The sequence below is a fragment of the Cherax quadricarinatus genome, chromosome 77 (genome assembly GCF_038502225.1).
Source record: "Cherax quadricarinatus isolate ZL_2023a chromosome 77, ASM3850222v1, whole genome shotgun sequence".
In the NCBI taxonomy this organism is placed as follows: domain Eukaryota; kingdom Metazoa; phylum Arthropoda; class Malacostraca; order Decapoda; family Parastacidae; genus Cherax; species Cherax quadricarinatus.
The window spans coordinates 11,443,959-11,462,184 of NC_091368.1; positions in this window are offsets into that span (position 1 = coordinate 11,443,959).

The window sequence follows — 18,226 nt, forward strand, 5'->3', positions numbered from 1 at the left end:
ATCCTCCCCAAAAGTTTTATATTTTTACCCTAACTGCCCTCTCTTTAGTTTTTAAAACCCCCTCTCTTCCCTGATGCTTCATTCTCCTTTTTCCCATCTCCACTTAATTTGCACAAAAGGGAAAAGGGTCTGATAATTTTGTGGCCCCCTATAAACAAGTACATCCTGAAGCTACTTTAAAAGCTTTTTCAAAAACATAATCCAACAAACTACCTTATTTTGCCCCACATCACATCTTGTAAAACTTATTTATCCTCTTTTTTCAAAATTGGGATTACCTTTTAAATAAACCCCCTTACAAAATTCAATCAAAGGGTCCCAAATTTTCATTTACACCTCACCCCCCAAATTTCACCACACCCTCTTAAAAAACTTACTTTAGCATTCAGGTCCCCTACCACAATTACTGTCTCACTTGGTTCAAAGGCTCCTATACATTCACTTAACATCTCCCAAAATCTCTCTCTCTCCTCTGCATTCCTCTCTTCTCCAGGTGCATACACGCTTATTATGACCCACTTCTCGCATCCAAACTTTACTTTAATCCACATAATTCTTGAATTTACACATTCATATTCTCTTTTCTCCTTCCATAACTGATCATTTAACATTACTGCTACCCCTTCCTTTGCTCTAACTCTCTCAGATACTCCAGATTTAATCCCATTTATTTCCCCCCACTGAAACTCTCCTACCCCCTTCAGCTTTGTTTCGCTTAGGGCCAGGGCATCCATATATATATATATATATATATATATATATATATATATATATATATATATATATATATATATATATATATATATATATATAACCCCTTCTCCTGTATATATTACTAAATGTAAAAGGAGAAACTTTGTTTTCCCTTTTTGGCCACCCCGCCTCGGTGGGATACGGCTGATGTGTTGAAAGAAGATATATATATATATATATATAGACGTATATATATATATATATATATATATTATATATAATATATATATATATATATATATATATATATATATATATATGTATATATATATATATATATATATATAATATATATATATATATATATATATATATATATATATATATATATATATATATATATATAATGTCGTGCCGAATATGTAAAACTGGTCAATTAGCAAGAACTCATTTAAAATTAAGTCTTTTCTATAATTTTCTCTTCTACGTTTAAAGATTAATTTTTTTCATTAATGTTAATGTAAAAGTTTTTAATTTTGCACCAAAAGAATCTTAGAAAACTTACATAACCTTATTATAAGAAAAGCAATTTATTTTAGCCTAACCCAACTATATATATTTTAGATTTGTTTATAACAATTTAATACTAAACAAACACAGTGAAATATATTTTTTTCTTTAGGTTCAGAATGATTTTGGCGAAATTATTGCATACACAAATTTTCACTCGTCCTATATGGCAAGATGAGCGTTGCTATTTAAGCCAAGATCGCAAGTTCTGCCTATTCGGCACGACATTATATATATATATATATATATATATATATATATATATATATATATATATATATATATATATATATATATATATATATATATATATATATATATATATATATATATATGCTTATCAATTCGATAAGTATGGGTGCCTAGCCGAAGCTAGACGATGTTTCCCCATACCCCGGGGGCACCAGGCTTTTTTTCAAAGTTATTTTATCAAATTCTTCTACATGCAGTGGACAACTTAAGAGATGAGGTCTAGCTCCGTAGTAAAGTACTGTGAACTCTGATACAGAGTTTGCAGGTTATAGACATGCTGTGGACGTAGAGACAATGTTCATAAATAATTTCGCCAGTTTGCGGATTGTTAAGTGATAACTGAGTAATAGTAGGGGATTTTAACTTTAAATTGACTGGATTTCTTTGACTAGAAATTTTGTGTTCAGTGACTTTGTCAGTAATCAAGAAGTGCAATTTGAAACAGACCTGGTTTTGTCAATTAAGATAACACTCGTTAATAGCTTAGAGATCACTGAAGAACTTGGCGTGAATGATCAAAATCTATTACGTTTAATCATTCCTGGGAAAATGGGAATAAATACAATACAGAACAAGTCCCCGATTTTCCTTCTCCTGATTATAATGGACGTAGAAAACACCTGTCAAGGCTTGACTGGGAATATCTATTTAATCATTCTGTTGACGAAGACTATCCTTAAATAACCAGAGGATCTGCAAATTGACTTTTTCTTCTTAATATCGTACAAAGTGCCCAAAATATATCTATTCCCAGAGAGAAATTAGGTCAAATACGAACGATCTGAAATGGATGATTAGGAGACTATAGCATCAATTAAGAGAGAAAAGAGGAATTTATAGGTGAATCATAAATGGAGAGGTTTACCAAACTGGTCATTACATTCAAATCAAAATATTGGTAAATAAATGGATTAGAAAGACTTCACGCGATTATGAAATCAAAGTAGCTAGCGAATCAAAGGCAAATCCAAAAGAGTTATTTCAAGTGAATATGAAACTGATAAGAACATAAGAACATAAGATAAAAGAAATACTGCAGCAGGTCATCCCCCGGCTTAGACCAATGACCCACCTAGTCAGGTTACTTCCACTTAAGGAAGGAGCACGACATTCGAACTAGTAGCACAAGCTAGTCAGGTCCAACTCACACCCACCCACACCCACTCATGTATTTGTCTAACCTAATTTTAAAACTACACAGCGTTTTCGCTATGACGGTAATCGGGAATTTCTTCCACTCATCCACAACTCTATTACCAAAGCAATGCTTTCCTGTATACTTCCTGAATCTCAATTTTTCACACTTAAAACCATTGCTGCGAGTCCTGTCTTGGGCGGATATTCCCTTTTATTTATTCCTGTTTTCCATTTATACACCTCAATCATATTCCCCCTAATTCTACGCCTTTCTAGAGTGTGCAGATTCAGGACCCTCAGTTTATCCTCATAGGGAAGATTTGTGATACATGGGATCAACTTTGTCATCCTCCTCTACGTTTTCCAGAGCATTTATACCCATATTCTAGATGATGCCTAACCAAGGATATATAGAGTTGAAGAACAACCTGAGGACTTCTTGATATGAAGCCAAGGATTCTGTTAACTTTATTGCGAACACTAATGCACTGTTGTTTTGGTTTTAGATCATTGCTAACCCGAACTCAAGAATAAATCAAGAATAAAATTAGAACTACTGAGAACTAGGTCTGCACAGTTATTTTCAATGACTGTCTTTTGTTAATCTTTACAAAGGAAGACATAAATGTTATCCTAGCTACTGATAATTATTTATTCCCTGAAGAAAACAAATTAAGTAATATTACAGTCATGAGGGATATTGTTATCAAACAATTAGACAAATAAAAACAAAATAAGTCCGTAGGCCGTAGGCCCCGACGTACAGGATAACGAATCAGCTCAACGCACTTATCCACACTGATGTGGAAAATGGTTAATGTAATTCTATCAGAGGATAAGTCATTTTCATCATGTTATTGACCAATAAGCTTGACGTAAATAGTAGGCCAACTGTTAGAATCAGTTGTAGTCGATATTATTTGAAGTAACCTTAATGAGCACAATTTGATTAACGAGTCTTAGCACGAATTCACAAGTGGTTGCTTCTGCCTGATAACTTTACTCCCGCCAGCCCATCCTGGGAGAACCCTTAACCGCACTTTCCCTCTGTCCAAGATTTAAATATCCTGTTAGTCATCCAGTTTTGTCCCCTCTTATTTCACAAACCATCTCAACCTGAACGTCGCGAATTCTCTGGATAATATTCATTCTAATCGATGCCCCCAAGCACATCTTTACTGCCTCTGGCATACTCCTCTCAGTATCATATAAAACCAGTGCTCCACACTCATAAAGCAGTATTGGCACCACTATACTCTCGTAGATTCCCCTTTTTGCCTGCTTGAATTAAGTTACTTATCTCCACAAATGCCTCAGTGGAACAACTACTTTTTTCACCCTATGTTACTGAATGATTTACCTCGTCTTTTATATACCCATCCCCCGACAGGTCCACTCTCAAGCATCTTAGCACATTTGCTTCCTCCATGTCTCTCATTTAGTTTTTCATTCCCTGTACTTTTTATTACTCTCATGATCTTGTTATTTGCTCTGTTTATTTTTAATTTCTTTTATTTGTTCTTTCAAATCCTTCCTCCAGCTTTTGCAAGTTCTTATCAGTGTCCCAAAAAAACTTTTATAGGCAAAAAGCAAATAAGACAACTCCAATTTTTTATAAAATTGGTTATCTTTTTATCCTGTACTTCTCGTCTCCATCAGTAAATGTATTAAACAATTATTACAGCATCATACATCTCTGTCTAAGGTCTACTTTTACTGGAAAATAATTCTGTCTCATTCTATCCTGAGCCTCACTATTTGTATAAAAACGTTTTATTGCTTTTATTAACTTATTACCTATCCACACGTTAGCAAATTTTATTTATTTCTCCCCTATCATATGGCTTTTCTAAGTACTGTTTACGTATATGCTTCGGTGTCAACACTTGGTCTGTGTACTTTTCCTGCAGTTCTAAATCGTCGGTGTTTCTCTGCAATCCTTCTTTTTCTGTCCTACTCTTAATTCTGTCAATAATAAATAACAAAGGCACAATACCATGACGGAAACAATACACAAATAACCCGCACATAGAGGAGAGGAGACTACGACCACGTTTCGGTCCGACTTGGACCATTTTCAAAGTCACACTGTGTGACTTTGTAAATGGTCCAAGTCGGACCGAAACGTCATCGTAGGCTCCTCTCCTCTATATGCGGGTTATTTTTGTATCTGTCAATAATAATTGCATTATGCCCTTTACCCGGTATCCTCAACAGGCTTATTCTCCTCAGATACTTAAACTCGATTTTCTCACATTTTTTCTTATACAAAGAACTATGCATTCTCCTGTTAATCCTTAGCTCTTTTCTTTCAAGTTTATTCTGAATAAATATATCAACCAGTCCAAAATTATATGACCACCTGCTGTTAACATTTATGTCTCAATTCTAATCTGTCACATTTGCTGTACCCCATTTATTCTAGCCAGGATCATACATCCACCACACATCTAGCTCTTCTTTACTCCTTTAAGATGTTTTACATCTCTGCACGATGCATGAAATCACTGCCTCCCTTTCTTTCTTTATATTGAACAACTTCCCAGAAATTTTTCTCCGTCTTTGCAGTATTTCCATCTCTTCAACTAACATCTACCCTCTATTATTTTTAACTACGTAATTCACGTATTCGCTAGGATTACTTACCTTATTCATCTTCCTCCAAAATTTTTTGTTATTCCCAGCACATTTGTTGAGAAAGCCATGCCCGCTCGTTATCTCTTCTTTTGTACCCCCTCTCCACTCTTGAAACCTCTCTATTTCTCTCTCTTTTATATATATATATATATATATATATATATATATATATATATATATATATATATATATATATATATATATATATATATATATATATATATATATATATATATTTATATAATATAAAAGCCCACTGCGTGGGTGAAACGTTGTCAATAAAGGATCACATTATACTGCATTTGTGTTTATATTTCCATTAGCATATGATACGTTTTTACAAGGAGGATATGATATACGGAGGTCAATATATATATTTGTGTGTGTGTGTGTGTATGTATATATATATATATATATATATATATATATATATATATATATATATATACACACATACACATACACACACACACACACACACAAATATATATATTGACCTCCGTATATCATATCCTCCTTGTAAAAACGTATCATATGCTAATGGAAATATAAACACAAATGCAGTATAATGTGATCCTTTATTGACAACGTTTCACCCACGCAGTGGGCTTTTTCAAGTCACACACGGATCTACCTGGGGTTGGAAGGTACGGGAGTATTTATAGTTCAGAACGTTGAGGTCAGGTGAAGATTGCTGCATCAGATGATCTACCGGGTGGGGTTGTAGAGTCTTGGGTAGCTAGGCGGGGATATTGGACAAGTTGTGAGTAGACCTTCTGCAGTGTTCTATGTTCTTATGTGGGATAGCGATGAAGAAGTTTCTTCCAAAACGATCTTCTCCACTTCTACTCTCACCACGACACCAAAACCAAACGTGGTGTAATTATAGGCTTCTTCCTGCGTGCACTCAGAATCTGCAGCAACGAGTTCCTTGAGGAAGAATGCACTATAATTGAACAAGTATTTTCCAAACTCCACTATCCTCGTCACTTCATCAGAGACTGCAGACGGCGAGCATTAAACATCTTCAACACACCCAGAGAAGACACTGCCGAGAAGAGATACATAGTCCTTCCCACCAACTCCATTGCCAAACATGTTTCCAACATCTTTGCCAAAACATCATTCCAAGTATCTACCTCCACAACCACGACCATCAAGGACATCACCAGTAGTAGACAGGACAAGCCTCCATCCTCTGCAGGGGTATACATAATCCCTTGTAATGACTGCAACAAATTATACGTGGGCGAAACATCAAGAGACCTCCAAACACGTATTTCAGAACACCAATATGCAAGCAGGACTGACGATACAAGGAATGCCTGTGTACAACATCGCAATTCACACAACCATTTAATTAACTACAGAAACTCAAGACTTATAGCCACAGAAGACAACACTCAATACAGAAGAATCCTGGAATCATCGTTTATCTCTATAACCACAATTTCAACCAGAACAATGGCTTCTATAACATAGCTGAACCACTCGCCAAGAAACTTCTTCATCGCTATCCCACATAAGAACATAGAACACTGCAGAAGGTCTACTCACAACTTGTCCAATATCCCCGCCTAGCTACCCAAGACTCTACAACCCCACCCGGTAGATCATCTGATGCAGCAATCTTCACCTGACCTCAACGTTCTGAACTATAAATACTCCCGTACCTTCCAACCCCAGGTAGATCCGTGTGTGACTTGAAAAAGCCCACTGCGTGGGTGAAACGTTGTCAATAAAGGATCACATTATACTGCATTTGTGTTTATATTTCCATTGTGTCGGTATTTTATACCATTTATTTCCATCATATGCTAATGCTTTCTCCCTCACCATTCTCTTTACCTCCTCATTCCACCCCTCGTTTCTCGTTCCACTTGTACCCGCCCTCCAATCCTCATAAACTTCAGATTAAGATACGAGTGTATATGAATGGAACAAGATGCTAATTCAGGCGAGTACCTTGAGTAGCATTAAACATAGATTTGAAAAATAATAAAAATGATAATGGTTTCGGTGAAGAGAATGTGCCAAGGATGTGCACGAAATCCTACTGCCAGCGATCTTCTATTCATATATTATTTAAAGAGAGACAAATAACATAAAATTCGTAACATGCATGTTTGAGTTTCATTCCATACAAAGTGTTGGTGAGTATTAAAAACGAACAAACAGTTACATAATAAGAGCGCAATAACTAGGAATGAGGAGAGAAAAGTATTGTCTTACTCGTTTATCAAAGACATAAGACTGATAGCTAAAGAACACGAGAATAATAAGGATGCTCAGGTATCACATTCCTTGACTGTAAGAATGATGCTCTTCACAGAAAACTGATGCACACACACTTGACTGATACATACACAAAGACTACTGGCGCACACGGAAGATTGATACGCGCGTAGACTGCTAGACACAGAAAACTGATACCTACAAAAGGGTGATACACAGAGATGACTTGATAAACTCGCAGATCAGCATCCAAAGCGAACATTGACACAGACACACGACTAAGTCACACACAAGACTGTTAAAACCCCAAGACAAATATCCACACACAAGACATATGCAAACATAATACAGATTCACACACAAGACTGATACACCAACAAGACTGATATACACACAAGTCTGATGTATCCACATGACTGATAATCACTCAAGAATGATACACAACAAGACGAATACATCCTCAAGAATGATACACACAAGACAATTTCAAAGACAAGAATGAGACACACACAAGGCTGACACACAAAATAATGTAACAAGTTTAAACAGGAAAATAATTAAAATAAATAACTGTATTCCTTCTGAATAATAGAATATGGTGGTTAGAGAATCTTAACTGCACGCGAAAATCACTCCCTACGAAAGCAAGACTCGGCAGGAAAAGCGACATATTCCTCAATGATAAGCAGTGGTGCAATGACTATGCTAAGTGTCAGGGGCCCAAGACTGTTCAACTGTCTCCCAGCATACATGAGGGGGAATACCAATAGACCCCTGGCTGTCTTCAAGAAGACGTTGCACAGGCTCCTAAGGTCTACCTGACCAGTCGGACTGTGGCTCGTACGTCGGTTCACTTGCTGCCAACGGTAACAGCCTGGTTGATCAAGCCCTGAGCCACTGCGAGGCCTGGTCACAGACTGGGCCACAGGGGCTTTGACTCCAGAAATCCTCTCCAGGTATACTCCAGGTAACCAGATCTAACCTGATTACTTCCTATTTCTCAAGAGCTGAAAAACTCCTATTTGTCTAGCGATTCCCCTTAATAATAATAATAATAATAATAATAATAATAATAATAATATAGTGTTCTTATTATTATTTTATTATTACACTGGCCGATTCCCACCAAGGCAGGGTGGCCCGAAAAAGAAAAACTTTCACCATCATTCACTCCATCACTGTCTTGCCAGAAGGGTGCTTTACACTACAGTTTTTAAACTGCAACATTAACACCCCTCCTTCAGAGTGCAGGCACTGTACTTCCCATCTTTAGGACTCAAGTCCGGCCTGCCGGTTTCCCTGAACCCCTTCATAAATGTTACTTTTCTCACACTCCAACAGCACGTCAAGTATTAAAACCATTTGTCTCCATTCACTATCAAACACGCTCATGCATGCCTGCTGGAAGTCCAAGCCCCTCGCACACAAAACCTTCTTTACCCCCTCTCTCCAACCTTTCCTAGGCCGACCCCTACCCCGCCTTCCTTCCACTACAGACTGATACACTCTTGAAGTCATTCTGTTTCGCTCCATTCTCTCTACATGTCCGAACCACCTCAACAACCCTTCCTCAGCCCTCTGGACAACAGTTTTGGTAATCCCGCACCTCCTCCTAACTTCCAAACTACGAATTCTCTGCATTATATTCACACCACACATTGCCCTCACACATGACATCTCCACTGCCTCCAGCCTTCTCCTCGCTGCAACATTCATCACCCATGCTTCACACCCATATAAGAGCGTTGGTAAAACTATACTCTCATACATTCCCCTCTTTGCCTCCAAGGACAAAGTTCTTTGTCTCCACAGATTCCTAAGTGCACCACTCACTCTTTTCCCCTCATCAATTCTACGATTCACCTCATCTTTCATAGACCCATCCGCTGACACGTCCACTCCCAAATATCTGAATACATTCACCTCCTCCATACTCTCTCCCTCCAATCTGATATTCAATCTTTCATCACCTAATCTTTTTATCCTCATAACCTTACTCTTTCCTGTATTCACCTTTAATTTTCTTATTTTGCACACCCTACCAAATTCATCCACCAATCTCTGCAACTTCTCTTCAGAATCTCCCAAGAGCACAGCGTCATCAGCAAAGAGCAGCTGTGACAACTCCCACTTTGTGTGTGATTCTTTATCTTTTAACTCCACGCCTCTTGCCAAGACCCTCGCATTTACTTCTCTTACAACCCCATCTATAAATACATTAAACAACCACGGTGACATCACACATCCTTGTCTAAGGCCTACTTTTACAGGGAAATAATTTCCCTCTTTCCTACATACTCTAACTTGAGCCTCACTATCCTCGTAAAAACTCTTCACTGCTTTCAGTACCCTACCTCCTACACCATACACTTGCAACATCTGCCACATTGCCCCCCTATCCACCCTGTCATACGCCTTTTCCAAATCCATAAATGCCACAAAGACCTCTTTAGCCTTATCTAAATACTGTTCACTTATAGGTTTCACTGTAAACACCTGGTCCACATACCCCCTACCTTTCCTAAAGCCTCCTTGTTCATCTGCTATCCTATTCTCCGTCTTACTCTTAATTCTTTCAATAATAACTCTACCATACACTTTACCAGGTATACTCAGCAGACTTATCCCCCTATAATTTTTGCACTCTTTTATCCCCTTTGCCTTTATACAAAGGAACTATGCATGCTCTCTGCCAATCCCTAGGTACCTTACCCTCTTCCATACATTTATTAAATAATTGCACCAACCACTCCAAAACTATATCCCCACCTGCTTTTAACATTTCTTTCTTTATCCCATCAATCCCGGCTGCCTTACCCCCTTTCATTTTACCTACTGCCTCACGAACTTCCCCCACACTCACAACTGGCTCTTCCTCACTCCTACAAGATGTTATTCCTCCTTGTCCTATACACGAAATCACAGCTTCCCTATCTTCATCAACATTTAACAATTCCTCAAAATATTCCATCTTCCCAATACCTCTAACTCTCCATTTAATAACTCTCCTCTCCTATTTTTAACTGACAAATCCATTTGTTCTCTAGGCTTTCTTAACTTGTTAATCTCACTCCAAAACTTTTTCTTATTTTCAACAAAATTTGTTGATAACATCTCACCCACTCTCTCATTTGCTCTCTTTTTACATTGCTTCACCACTCTCTTAACCTCTCTCTTTTTCTCCATATACTCTTTCCTCCTTGCATCACTTCTACTTATTTATTATTATGAATGACAAAAAAGACTAAAGATTATTAAAAAATAAGAATGAGACAGCCAGCCTGGCTGAGGACCGGCTGCCAGGAGAGAAGAACCCTTCATGATATTAGGTTACAGGTATATATGAGAGTTGAAATCATTTACCTCCCTTCCCATGAACACGCGCACGCACGCACGCGCACACACACACACACACACACACACACACACACACACACACACACACACACACACACACACACACACACACACACGCGCGCGCGCGCGCGTAGAAATTTGATTTTGATTCCCAAAATTAGGCAAATACAAACAAATATATCGCATTTATAGAGAACCATCGAAGAAATATTCACATTATATATAATGCTGAGATTCTCTCTGACAGGTAGGAGGAGGAGGCAGAGAGGAGCTATTACTACATATGCATATCACTTTTGTATGTCAATGAGAAAATAAACAATAGGGAATTCTTGGCTCAAAGAAAACAGACTGAGATATTTTTAAATAAGGATGAAAGTAATGAAGAGGGGACATCGTAAAATATTTATTCACATATAGTATTTGAAAGCTTTACAGAGGAGATTCCCTGAACTATTATATTGTGTATTATTAATTTCATTAGAAGTTCTAAATTTGTGCATATGACGCAGCGTCTGTAAAACTATCAGAAACTTTTTGCAAATATATTACATAGAGTTATTAATGTCTTATAAAAGATTCATTACGAGTTTAAACTGTTTTCAAGAAGCTTCGCGATGATGCAGGAAGATTAAGAGGAAACACGGATGGGTTATGAACACTAAAATAAATTCTATGGACACTAAGAAGTATTAGGGCAGTTGAAAAGTGGAATGGATCAAAGAATGATACAGTCGGTAGGTCATGGCGATGGCAGACATCAGGACACTTTACCATACCGTGGCTATATTCTAAAATGGATTCTTGCTCGTTCTAATTGTGTCGGATAGTTGAGATTCACTATCAGTATTTTTTATTTTACGATTTTGAGGCCTGAATTTTTCTTTGAATGGCTGAGAAGACTAGATTTGGGTCGCAGTGCTATCCCAGGAATATATCTCAACATTCCATAACCTCAGTCCACTACATTTCAACGCGCACGACTGGAACAGTTTAGAGTGGGGCATAATTTGATAATGCAGCCAAATATTGGCTTTGAAGATCTAAAGGGGATCAGAAGAGGCATTCACAAGTCATCCTTTGGACGCAAATACCTAAATTTCGCCAATAAAAAATGGCAAATTAGGACATACACAACTCAAATCAAATTCAAAACATTCGTAGAAACCATCCAGGAAAATATCCTAAGATACACAAGCTGAGATTGATGCCAGTCGCATTTGTTTCATTTTAATTAGAGCAAAGCGCTAAATCTGTAGGGGTCATATAGCCCCCTGTGAAATGGGATGTATTTAAATTCAGTCCAAGTAAGGCGACAATAGGCCCAGTTGCGTGGATCAAGAGCCCCCAAGGGTGAGGGACAGATTACCTCATCTTCTGTAAGTAGTTCTACGGTCTTCACATTATTTCCATGAACTTGAATTGATAAAGCTACTGGATAGGAAACGTCTACAATAAAGATATCAAGATGTTGCATATGTCTAATTCTTTATCTTGTCGGTTCTGTTTATCATTCATTTGCAACAATAGTGATGACGTTGGAAGAGTTTCAGAAACTGTTCGCCAGTTGTCAAGTGATCGAATGCATTAAAACGGCCACTAAATATGTGATTTTGAGTCCAGGTTACAACTATTTAAATATTGACACTGTTCTTTTAAGATGGGCTTAATAACATATTGGAAGGTTTGTAGTACAAATAAAATCCAGGTTAGGGGATTTTTATGACAAATAAATTAAGAGCAACATTTGGAGGGGAGACACAGCAAGTAATGACGGTGTCAAGATGGCATGAGAGTCTTTGGTGAGACTATCGACAACATTGAAAATATTGACACTGGTGAAAAGAAATGTGTCTCTTTGAAGACAATATTGACAATGTGTAAAATATTGGTACAGCTATGAGAAACTCTGCATCTTGGAGAAAATACTGTCATTCTTGTATTTCTACAAAGGGGAAGGACTGTGTGCCTTTGTAGTGAATATTGAAAACCATGAATTGGTTTATGTGGTTTAAATGCTATCGACTACACGAGAGTTATAAGGGAGCATATCACCTGTTCACCACCAAATCACTGAGATCCCTAAAATATTTTTTAAAGTTAACTCTCAGTAAATATATACTGTACATACACCTCTTAGCGTGCATTTTCTGCATTTAAGATCAGGTATTTTACTGATACTTATATCGATGGTTCTGCAGAGAATAACAACAGCCAGACAGGTCAGAGACCGAGCTCGAAAAGCTAACAGAAAACCGAGCCTTTGCCACAGTTTCCTGTATGGCACAACTAACAGGTTCATCTAAAATGCTTTAGTAATTGCGATCGACAACGTAGGAGGTAGTGGTGCCTCTGCAAAATATTCAGTGACTGTAGAGAATATCGATGGAAAAGCAGACACAAATGCGGTATAATGTAATTATTGACTATGTTTCACCCACACAGATGGCTTTATTAAGACAAAAATAGATCAACCCGGGCAAAGAGTACGTGAGTATATATAGGGTGGAGAGCCATTTGGAGAATGTCTAGGAGGTTGGATACGAGTCGAACCTGCACCGGAGAGGCAAGTAGGTATGTTATTATGAAGGATAACAATGATGAAGTTTCCTGTCAAGTGGTTCAGCTATGTTGTAAAAGGCGTTGTTCTGATTGAAACTGTCTAATATACAGATGAGTATTGATTCCAAGATACTGCGGCATTAAGTGCCTTCTTCCCTGTCGATGAGTATTGCGTCTGTGTAGTTGTTTAAAAGGTTGTGAAAGTTTCGATGTAGAACACAGGCATTCCTTTAATCATCCTTTCTGTTTGTGTATTGGTGCTGTGAAATACGAGAATATCGATGACGATGAGGTCAATGATACCAGTGGAAGGACGTCTGTGAATTTGGTGAGATGTCAGTAACAGTAAAGGTACTGGGTACCGATGGAAAACCATAGTGCTTCTCAAAACAATATCGGTTATTTGCAAAAAGTGTCACGTTTAAAATGATTTAATGTGTGATATTCATGGCGCCGAGTGCAATCTCACTTTTAATCCAGGCAAATATGCATTAAGGATTTTTAACACAAACAATTCACATTATCACGATTTGCATTTTAAATTATTAGGCCCAGAGATTCGTAAAAAAAAGTTTCAAAAATAGTTGCAGTAAATTTTGTCCTCTAACAGCTCAGTTGTCAACAATGGTGAAGGTAGAAAGAGATTTAATAGTCATCAACAATGCATTTATGATTGACTCTGAATATCTAAATACGTACAAATTTACTAGTGGATAGTCACTTTATTCAGGGAAACAGATTATTCGTACTTAAGTTCTAGTAGTGTGAAATACAGTGCAGACACACTACTACCAATGACAACATTGATACGAATGATGGTGAATGTGTTTCCATTTTGGGCAACCGTGAAGTGTTGAAAGACATCCACTGTGGAAAAAAAAAATTCAAGTTAGGGTAGTTCGAGATATTAGTATCACTCATTAAACTGTTGTTTTGCCAAAAGTGTTTAGATATCACAATACAAATGACCCTCGAAAATGCAACCTCCCCACCCTCCAGGAGACAAAAAGGAAAATGTATAAGATTATAGTGATAAAAACCCTTTTATATGGGCGTGAGGGAAAAGCTTTACAAGATATAACGAGGAGATCGTAGAGATGTCATGTTTGAAAGTAATATGTAGTTTGAATTTTCTGCTGAGTATTCTGAGCATAGATATTAGAAAACTGAATGGGTAAACAAAAGTACAGTTAAAATATCTAAGAAGGTGTTGCCAAGATAGTCTGAGAATTTAGAGAGGCTGAAACAGACAGGTATCACCAAGAAGGTTAATAAATTCACTGTGCCGTTATCCCACGAGAGAAGAAATGGGAGAAAGGAGGTTAAGCGTGCTAGTGGCTTGCCTGAGTGCGTAGGATCAGACTGAATAGAGAAAAATGTTTTTTATAACTAGATGTGTTGTTGAAATTTGCTAGAGGAAAATATATGAATGGATTCAGAGAAATCGGTTAGGTGTATTTCGGTCCTGGGAGCAGGAAGTAGAGTGCCTGCTGTATGATGGAGGGGCGTGGATGATGTGGCTCAGTGCTTCACGTGAATTGTGATGTCTGCTCAATTCTGGCAGACAACAGTTTGAATGAATGATAGTGAATACAGAAACAAACATATATGCACACACGAAACACACACACACACACACACACACACACACACACACACACACACACACACACACACACACACACACACACAGACCACGCGTGGCGAGTCAGCTTCAGTGCTCTGTGAATTTAAATGTTTTGTGTGCTACCTAAGGTAACTGCAGTGGTCATTAAGTGTGTCAGGGTAGTGAACAATCCTTGAAGTGATTATGAAGTTGCCCTGAGCCACGTAAGTGTGGGGAGAGCTACAATTTTGTAAGTGAACTTGGAAGTAATATTTGGTGGCGCAAGTCAGAGACGGCAGGCCTGGTGTTGCAGGAGACATTGCCACATGTGTCACTCAAGAAAGATAAGAATGTGAACTCAATGTGTGACCAGTGAAAGAAGTACAGTGAATAGTTTATATTATATATCGAGAAGAAACGGAGGTGGATGTACGTCCGGACATCACAACGAGTTGGACAATCTACAGGCTGTATCGCAAGTATCTTACCTATGCGTGGTTTTCGTGGAGTCTGGTGTGAGTTTCAATTAACCACCAAGCTGTTTGTGAACGGCTATCAAGTACTCAACTGGTAATTTACAGCAGAACAGGGCGAGCAGACAGGTGTCTGTTAGACTAGGAAGAAGAATAAGCATAGAAAACAATCTAGTAGGTGGTTGTGGGTCAGGTCAAGTCAGAGGAGCACGGAAGACCACGTGTCACACGCAAACTCCACATACACACTCACACACCGTAACACACAATCCCACCCACTACTTTTCACACACTTAATAAACCCACACTCATAGTTCCACACACACACGTTCACACACATACAGACCCCCCCACACACACACACTCCCCCACAGCCTAAAGAACTAATCAGCAATGTGGGCGTCACATCAGAAACTGCTAAGTCACAAACGAGGGGATTGTAGGGAACGAAGGAGTGAAACTGTATGCAGAGGGCCTGTCAGACCATCGTGGAGCCCGACAAAAAAAGTGGAGCATATCAGGAACAATTGAGGGGGCTGTAGAAAATGAATAGGTGCCTACTGAAAGCTAACAAGGAAAAATGACAGACCACTGGGGGTCAAAAGCTGCAGTGGAGGCAACTAAACCAAATCAGGGGATACATAGGGATATTCAGTGGGAGAATGAAAGTGAGAGACCAGTCATGGTTTATTGGCTACGGGAAGTTTAAGGGGAAACTTATGAAGCAAGAGGACAAGGGGAGAAAAAAGCGATTGAAAGCATCATGAATGCAATAGAAGATGACATGACCCAGCTGGCAAATTTTCTGAGATTAAGGTGGGTTTGCAAGATGAAGAAACCGGCCAGTAAAAGTGATTTTCAAGGCAGAATTGGCTAGAAACTGGTTCATCAGGAGAAAGCATGTCTAAGGGACATGTCAGCATACCGGAGGGTGTATCTTGACTGTGACAGAATACGAGAAGGCAGAAACTGAAAGAGAGGGTACAAAGACGAGAGGAGGAGAGGCAAAAATGAATATGGACAGGAGAACCCAGACTCAGGAGGAAGATCAAATACAAAATCCCTCACAACCACCTACAGAAGCCCCACAAACCCGACAACCTCAATACAATCAAACATTCTAACCCAAAACCCACATCCCATACTCAAGGACCACACCCACCTCATTAGAAACTCCACCTTCACAGCAGCCCCGCATAGTTCCTCGTCACGTCTCCCGCTTCCCCAACCCCAACATACCTCCCAGATCACAGTTTTAGAAAAGAAGTTAAAGGTTTGGTATACAAATGCAGACCGAATAACAAATGTGAGGAGTGGCATGAAAGAATTAAGGAGACATCCCCAAACGTAACAGCACTCACAGAAACAAAACTCACCTGGATGATAACAGATGCAATCTTTTCACCCGGATATCAGATCCTGAGGAAAGATAGAGGGAACAGAGAGAGGAAGAGCTGCACTGCCAATTAAAAACCTGTGGGTATTTGAGGAAATGGAAGGAATGGATGGAATGAGCGATAGGGACTACATAATAGAAACAATCCAGTCTGGGGACCATAAGGTCGTAATTGCAGTGATGTACAACCCCCACAGAATGCAGGAGGCCAAGAGAAGAATACGAAAAGAGGAACAGAGCAATGGTGAACACACTAAACGAAGTGACCATAATAGCTCACATGGGTAGAGCAAAGTTACTACTGCTGGGTGACTTCAATCACAAGGAGATTGACTGGGAGAACCTGGAGCCCCATGGGAGGTCCCAAAACATTGAGAAGCATGATGATGGATATGGTACTGGAGATCCTTATGCATCAACATGTTAGGGACACTACCAGAGAGAGGGGTGAAGATGAACCAGCAAGACTGGACCTAGTTTTCACCTCAATTAGTTCGGACATTAAGGATATCATGTACGAGAAACCCCTTGGAGCAAGTGATCCCGTGGTTCTGAGCTCTGAATACATAGTACAGCTACAAGTGGAGAGGGATGGATGAAATATACATAACCGAGGAAGAGGTGAAGAAGCTATGTTTACCTGATACTTCAAAGGCGGTGGGACCGGACAACATCACTCCCTGGGTCCTTTGAGAAGCAGCAGAGATGCTTTGTATGCCACTAACAAAAATCCTCAACATATCCATTGAAACTGGGCAACTACCTGAGGTATGGAAATTAGCAAATGTTGTCCCAAATTTTAAGAAAGGAGATAGACACGAGGCATTAAACTACAGACCTGTATCACTGACGTGTATAGTATGCATAGTCATGGAGAAGGTTATCAGGAGAGTGGTGGAGCACCAAGAAAGAAACAAGGTTATAAACGACAACCAGCACGGTTGCAGGGGAGGAAAATCCTGTGTTACAAACATACTGAAGTTTGTGACAAGGTAACGGAAGTAAGACACGAGAGAGAAGGGTGAATAGATTGCATTTTCTTGGACTGCAAGGCCTTCTACACAGTTCCTCACAAGAGCTTGATACTAAAGCTAGAGGATCAGGCTTACGTAACAGTAGAGGCACTGGAATGGCTCAGAGAATATCTGACAGGGAGGCAACAACGAGTCATGGTACGTGTCAGAGTGGGTGCCTATGACAAGCGGGGTTCCACAGAGGTCAGTCCTAGGACCTGTACTGTTTTTGCTATATGTGAATGACATGACGGAAGGGATAGACTCAGAAGTGTCTTTGTTTGCAGATGAGAAT